The sequence below is a fragment of the Oncorhynchus keta genome, unplaced genomic scaffold (genome assembly GCF_023373465.1).
Source record: "Oncorhynchus keta strain PuntledgeMale-10-30-2019 unplaced genomic scaffold, Oket_V2 Un_scaffold_23083_pilon_pilon, whole genome shotgun sequence".
Classification (NCBI taxonomy): Eukaryota; Metazoa; Chordata; class Actinopteri; order Salmoniformes; family Salmonidae; genus Oncorhynchus; species Oncorhynchus keta.
The window spans coordinates 171,724-180,000 of NW_026290873.1; the positions used below are offsets into that span (position 1 = coordinate 171,724).

Here is an 8,277-nt window from a genome sequence, read left to right on the forward strand (position 1 = left end):
TAACGCTGTAACGCTGTAATGACTACTGCTGCCTTCTTGGCCAGGTCTCTTTTGTAAAATAGACCACGTATCTCAATGGGACTTTCCTGGTCAAATGAAGGTTGAATAAATAAATAAAGAACCATGTGCATATTTGACCAGCAGATGGAGCCAGTGCAGAGATACTCGCCATTCACTACGATGGTGAGCAGGCAGTCAAAAAGAGGCTGGAGACGCTGGTGGCCGCTGGTGATGATCTTGTGGAACACCTGGAGATCACACAGAGGTACAGACATAGAGATAGAATTACTAGAAGGGACAAGGGCAATTTGACTGGAACACTTATGGGTACACTCAATCGCCGTCAAGCCACCCATCAGAGAACATTTATTGACTTGAATGTCTGTTGTAGCAATTATATTTCTATAGGACCTGGATTCAAATAATATTTGTTTCCATTCAAATGCTTTATCTGGGTTTCATTGATTTTGCTTGGCGCAATGGAACCAATGCGAGAGTCCCAATAGAGAGAACCCCGCCCATTTGGCACTCCAGGCTCAATTACAAATATTTGAATGAAATACTATTTGAATCTTAGTGTAATAAAGACACTAAGCTATAACTGGAGAGGCTTTTTATTTAACACACAGAGGCAGATCACAGAAAATGTAATATTGCCTGCAGAATTAATCCATTTGCTACAGTCACACTGTATTCCACAGAGATATATTCTATTCATTCTATATCTATACTGTCACCTACTGTAACTTTTATGGCAGAGTCTTACTACTATGAGTAGGTCGGCGTGGGTCCCTGTAAACACTGGGATGTCCATAGGTACGTGGACAGAGTAGGGCTTGTTGAGACGCACGCCAAAGTTCCTCTCTCCACTCAGCAGTAGCAGGATGAAGACACCGATGTGCATGAGACCCACACGGGCTGCAGCAGACACACACACACACACACACACACACACACACACACACACACACACACACACAGAGCGAGAGACGATCACTAAAACCATTACCAAGGCATACGTTAATAAAGCAGACATTCACAGCCGTTAGCAGATATATAGTATATTCCAGTCCCTACAGACAGATATATAGTATATTCCAGTCCCTACAGACAGATATATAGTACATTCACAGCCGTTAGCAGATATATAGTATATTCCAGTCCCTACAGACAGATATATAGTACATTCACAGCCGTTAGCAGATATATAGTATATTCCAGTCCCTACAGACAAATATATAGTATATTCCAGTCCCTACAGACAAATATATAGTATATTCCAGTCCCTACAGACAGATATATAGTATATTCCAGTCCCTACAGACAAATATATAGTATATTCCAGTCCCTACAGACAGATATATAGTATATTCCAATCCCTACAGACAGATATATAGTATATTCCAGTCCCTACAGACCAGTCCCTACAGAAAGATATATAGTATATTCCAGTCCCTACAGACAAATATATAGTATATTCCAGTCCATACAGACAGATATATAGTATATTCCAGTCCCTACAGACAGATATATAGTTTATTCCAGTCCCTACAAACTATACTCACACCCTGCAATCGTTCATAGGATAGGTCTATCCGTGTGTGTGTGTCTACAGACTGTACTCACACTGGTCGGCCCGGGCGTCATTAAGGTAGAAGAGGATGGGTACCAAGATGTCCAGAACATCACTGCTCTTCAAAACAAAGAACAGGAACTTCTGTGATGGGCAGAGAGACGGTGGTATGGTTATTAGAATGTGTTGCATGTTTGTTTCTCTGTTGAGGGTTGGCTATTCCTCTATTCTATCTCTGTTGAGGGCAGGCTATTCCTCTATTCTATCTCTGTTGAGGGTTGGCTATTCCTCTATTCTATCTCTGTTGAGGGCAGGCTATTCCTCTATTCTATCTCTGTTGAGGGTTGGCTATTCCTCTATTCTATCTCTGTTGAGGGCAGGCTATTCCTCTATTCTATCTCTGTTGAGGGTCGGCTATTCCTCTATTCTATCTCTGTTGAGGGTCGGCTATTCCTCTATTCTATCTCTGTTGAGGGCAGGCTATTCCTCTATTCTATCTCTGTTGAGGGTCGGCTATTCCTCTATTCTATCTCTGTTGAGGGCAGGCTATTCCTCTATTCTATCTCTGTTGAGGGTCGGCTATTCCTCTATTCTATCTCTGTTGAGGGCAGGCTATTCCTCTATTCTATCTCTGTTGAGGGTCGGCTATTCCTCTATTCTATCTCTGTTGAGGGCAGGCTATTCCTCTATTCTATCTCTGTTGAGGGCAGGCTATTCCTCTATTATATCTCTGTTGAGGGCAGGCTATTCCTCTATTCTATCTCTGTTGAGGGCAGGCTATTCCTCTATTCTATCTCTGTTGAGGTTAGGATATTCCTCTATTCTATCTCTGTTGAGGGCAGGCTATTCCTCTATTCTATCTCTGTTGAGGGTAGGCTATTCCTCTATTCTATCTCTGTTGAGGGCAGGCTATTCCTCTATTCTATCTCTGTTGAGGGCAGGCTATTCCTCTATTCTATCTCTGTTGAGGGCAGGCTATTCCTCTATTCTATTCCTCTATTCTATTCCTCTATTCTATTCCTCTATTCTATTCCTCTATTCTATCTCTGTTGAGGGCAGGCTATTCCTCTATTCTATCTCTGTTGAGGGCAGGCTATTCCTCTATTCTATTCCTCTATTCTATTCCTCTATTCTATCTCTGTTGAGGGTCGGCTATTCCTCTATTCTATCTCTGTTGAGGGCAGGCTATTCCTCTATTCTATCTCTGTTGAGGGTCGGCTATTCCTCTATTCTATCTCTGTTGAGGGCAGGCTATTCCTCTATTCTATCTCTGTTGAGGGCAGGCTATTCCTCTATTCTATCTCTGTTGAGGGTAGGCTATTCCTCTATTCTATCTCTGTTGAGGGCAGGCTATTCCTCTATTCTATCTCTGTTGAGGGCAGGCTATTCCTCTATTCTATCTCTGTTGAGGGCAGGCTATTCCTCTATTCTATCTCTGTTGAGGGCAGGCTATTCCTCTATTCTATCTCTGTTGAGGGCAGGCTATTCCTCTATTCTATCTCTGTTGAGGGCAGGCTATTCCTCTATTCTATCTCTGTTGAGGGTAGGCTATTCCTCTATTCTATCTCTGTTGAGGAATGGCTATTCCTCTATTCTATCTCTGTTGAGGGCAGGCTATTCCTCTATTCTATCTCTGTTGAGGGTAGGCTATTCCTCTATTATATCTCTGTTGAGGGCAGGCTATTCCTCTATTCTATCTCTGTTGAGGGTAGGCTATTCCTCTATTCTATCTCTGTTGAGGGTAGGCTATTCCTCTATTATATCTCTGTTGAGGGCAGGCTATTCCTCTATTCTATCTCTGTTGAGGGTCGGCTATTCCTCTATTCTATCTCTGTTGAGGGCAGGCTATTCCTCTATTCTATCTCTGTTGAGGGCAGGCTATTCCTCTATTCTATCTCTGTTGAGGGTAGGCTATTCCTCTATTCTATCTCTGTTGAGGGCAGGCTATTCCTCTATTATATCTCTGTTGAGGGCAGGCTATTCCTCTATTCTATCTCTGTTGAGGGCAGGCTATTCCTCTATTCTATCTCTGTTGAGGGCAGGCTATTCCTCTATTCTATCTCTGTTGAGGGCAGGCTATTCCTCTATTCTATCTCTGTTGAGGGTAGGCTATTCCTCTATTCTATCTCTGTTGAGGGTCGGCTATTCCTCTATTCTATCTCTGTTGAGGGCAGGCTATTCCTCTATTCTATCTCTGTTGAGGGTAGGCTATTCCTCTATTATATCTCTGTTGAGGGCAGGCTATTCCTCTATTCTATCTCTGTTGAGGGTAGGCTATTCCTCTATTCTATCTCTGTTGAGGGTAGGCTATTCCTCTATTATATCTCTGTTGAGGGCAGGCTATTCCTCTATTCTATCTCTGTTGAGGGTAGGCTATTCCTCTATTATATCTCTGTTGAGGGCAGGCTATTCCTCTATTCTATCTCTGTTGAGGGTAGGCTATTCCTCTATTATATATCTGTTGAGGGCAGGCTATTCCTCTATTCTATCTCTGTTGAGGGTAGGCTATTCCTCTATTCTATCTCTGTTGAGGGTAGGCTATTCCTCTATTATATCTCTGTTGAGGGCAGGCTATTCCTCTATTCTATCTCTGTTGAGGGTAGGCTATTCCTCTATTCTATCTCTGTTGAGGGTAGGCTATTCCTCTATTATATCTCTGTTGAGGGCAGGCTATTCCTCTATTATATCTCTGTTGAGGGCAGGCTATTCCTCTATTATATCTCTGTTGAGGGTAGGCTATTCCTCTATTCTATCTCTGTTGAGGGCAGGCTATTCCTCTATTCTATCTCTGTTGAGGGCAGGCTATTCCTCTATTCTATCTCTGTTGAGGGTAGGCTATTCCTCTATTCTATCTCTGTTGAGGGTCGGCTATTCCTCTATTCTATCTCTGTTGAGGGCAGGCTATTCCTCTATTCTATCTCTGTTGAGGGTAGGCTATTCCTCTATTATATCTCTGTTGAGGGCAGGCTATTCCTCTATTCTATCTCTGTTGAGGGTAGGCTATTCCTCTATTCTATCTCTGTTGAGGGCAGGCTATTCCTCTATTCTATCTCTGTTGAGGGCAGGCTATTCCTCTATTCTATCTCTGTTGAGGGTAGGCTATTCCTCTATTCTATCTCTGTTGAGGGTCGGCTATTCCTCTATTCTATCTCTGTTGAGGGCAGGCTATTCCTCTATTCTATCTCTGTTGAGGGTAGGCTATTCCTCTATTCTATCTCTGTTGAGGGCAGGCTATTCCTCTATTCTATCTCTGTTGAGGGTAGGCTATTCCTCTATTCTATCTCTGTTGAGGGTAGGCTATTCCTCTATTATATCTCTGTTGAGGGCAGGCTATTCCTCTATTCTATCTCTGTTGAGGGTAGGCTATTCCTCTATTATATCTCTGTTGAGGGCAGGCTATTCCTCTATTCTATCTCTGTTGAGGGTAGGCTATTCCTCTATTATATCTCTGTTGAGGGCAGGCTATTCCTCTATTCTATCTCTGTTGAGGGTAGGCTATTCCTCTATTCTATCTCTGTTGAGGGTAGGCTATTCCTCTATTATATCTCTGTTGAGGGCAGGCTATTCCTCTATTCTATCTCTGTTGAGGGTAGGCTATTCCTCTATTCTATCTCTGTTGAGGGTAGGCTATTCCTCTATTATATCTCTGTTGAGGGCAGGCTATTCCTCTATTATATCTCTGTTGAGGGCAGGCTATTCCTCTATTCTATCTCTGTTGAGGGTAGGCTATTCCTCTATTATATCTCTGTTGAGGGCAGGCTATTCCTCTATTCTATCTCTGTTGAGGGTAGGCTATTCCTCTATTATATCTCTGTTGAGGGCAGGCTATTCCTCTATTCTATCTCTGTTGAGGGTAGGCTATTCCTCTATTATATCTCTGTTGAGGGCAGGCTATTCCTCTATTATATCTCTGTTGAGGGCAGGCTATTCCTCTATTCTATTTGACTCTTTTATAGATTTTCAATGAAGATTTTGATAATCCTGGCTACGAAATGTAACATTACTGTCAATATGGTATACTATGTTTGTACTTGTCTTCTACATTTTGTGTATTCACTGATGATGTAAATATTGATGATGTAAATATGGTATATTATGTATGTACAGTTGAAGTCAGAAGTCTACATACACCTTAGCCAAATACATTTAAACTCAGTTTTTCACAAGGTCTGTTAGGATCACCACTTTATTTTAAGAATATGAAATGTCAGAATAATGGTAGAGAGAATTATTTATTTCAGTTTTAATTTCTTTCATCACATTCCCTGTGGGTCAGAAGTTTACATACACTCAGTTAGTATTTGGGAGCATTGCCTTTAAATTGTTTAACTTGGATCAAACGTTTTGGGAAGCCTTCCACAAGCTTGCCACAATAAGTTGGGTGAAATTTGGTCCATTCCTCCTGACAGAGCTGGTGTAACTGAATCACATTTGTAGGCCTCCTTGCTCGCACACATTTTTTCAGTTCTGTCCACACATTTTCTATGGGATTGAAGTCAGGGCTTTGTGATGGCCACTCCAATACCTTGACTTTGTTGTCCTTAAGCCATTTTGCCACAACTTTGGGAGTGTGCTTGGGGTCATTGTCCATTTGGAAGACCCATTTGCGACCAAGCTTTAACTTCCTGACTGATGTCTTTAGATATTGCTTCAATATATCTACATAATTTTCCTACTTCATGATGCCATCTATTTTGTGAAGTGCACCAGTCCCTCCTGCAGCAAAGCACTTCCACAACATGATGCTGCCACCCCGTGTTTCATGGTTGGGATGTTGTTCTTCGGCTTGCAAGCCTCCCCCTTATTCCTCCAAACATAATGATGGTCACTAGGGCCTAACAGTTCTATTTTTGTTTTATAAGACCAGAGGACATTTCTCCAAAAAGTATGATCTTTGTCCCCATGTGCAGTTGCAAACGGTAGTCTGGCTTTTTTTGGAGCAGTGGCTTCTTCCTTGCTGAGCGGCCTTTCAGGTTACGTCGATATAGGACTCGTTTTACTGTGGATATAGATACTTTTGTACCTGTGTCCTCCAGCATCTTCACAAGGTCCTTTGCTGTTGTTCTGGGATTCATTTGCACGTTTCGCACCAAATTACGTTCATCTCTAGGAGACCGAATGAGTCTCCTTCCTGAGCGGTATGACGGTTTCGTGGTTCCATGGTGTTTATACTTGTGTACTATTGTTTGTACAGATGAATGTGGTACCTTCAGGCATTTGGAACTTGCTCCCAAGGATGAACCAGACTTGTGGAGGTCTACAATTTTTATTCCTGAGGTCTTGGCTGATTTCTTTTGATTTTCCCATGATGCCAAGCAAAGAGACACTGAGTTTGAAGGTAGGCCTTGAAATACATCCACAGGTACACATCCAATTGACTCAAATTATGTCAATTAGCCTATCAGAAGCTTCTAAAGCCATGACATAATTTTCTGGAATTTTCCAAGCTGTTTGGCACAGTCAACTTAGTGTATGTAAACCTCTGACCCACTGGAATTGTGATACAGTGAATTATAAGTGAAATAATCTGTCTGCAAAAAATTGTTGGGAAAATGACTTGTGTTGTGCACAAGGTAGATGTCCTAAACGACTTGCCAAAACTATAGTTTGTTAACAAGGCATTTGTGGAGTTGTTGAAAAACAAGTTTTAATGACTCCAACCTAAGTGTATGTAAAATTCTGACTTCAACCGTACCTGTCTTCTACCTGTTGTCTATTCACTGATTATGTCAATATGATATATTATGTATGTACCTGTCTTCTACCTGTTGTTTATTCACTGATGATGATGATGTCAGAAGGTGCATCGAGCTAAAATTGAGTTTTTTTCAAATATAACGTGGCTCATTTGAATACAGTCCACACAATAACAACCTGTATGGTTTCCTGACAGCCTGGTCCTAGATCTGTTTGTGCTGTATAGCTTAGCACTCCTACACTATGGTAAGGAATAACACAGATCTGGGATCAGGCTAGTCTCCTACCTTATTATAATATAATAAAATATAATATGATAGTAATGTACAATAATAATATATTATAAATGACCTTATTGAAGTCACAGAGCTTCCAGAAGAGCACCAGCAGCTCCTGGTGAAACTGGATCTTCTTGGTGGAGTTGGGCAGGTAGGTCTGCATCAGAGGGTTTACCAACAGGCGAGCCAGTCCCTTCAATACAAAGTCATAGTCCTGGAGAGGGGGTGACACAAGCAGGCTTTGACGTTCACATCTTAATTTGAGAGCTTTAGACCTGTTCACATAGCAAAGCTGCACCTGAGATGTACCATTAGAGGAGAAAGCGTGTAAACATGATTGAAGAGAGAACTATAAAGAAGGGAGAACTACAAAGAAGAGATAACTACAAAGAGAGAACTACAAAGAAGAGAGAACTACAAAGAGAGAACTACAAAGAAGAGAGAACTACAAAGAAGAGAGAACTACAAAGAAGAGATAACTACAAAGAGAGAACTACAAAGAAGAGAGAACTACAAAGAAGAGAGAACTACAAAGAAGAGAGAACTACAAAGAAGAGAGAACTACAAAGAGAGAACTACAAAGTAATAGTCCTACTGGGGGGGTCACATGACCTTTAGACTAGGGTCAGACCTTCAGACTAGAGTCAGACCTTTAGACTAGGGTCAGACCTTTAGACTAGGGTCAGACCTTTAGACTAGGGTCAGACCTTTAGACTAGGGTCAGACCTT

The 8,277-nt window shown here is 41.6% G+C and overlaps 1 pseudogene; it reads right to left on the reverse strand.

Annotated features, from left to right (window-relative positions):
- Window positions 1-8,277, reverse strand: part of LOC118381702 (protein HID1-like) — a 46,785-nt pseudogene that overhangs the window by 20,490 nt on the left and 18,018 nt on the right.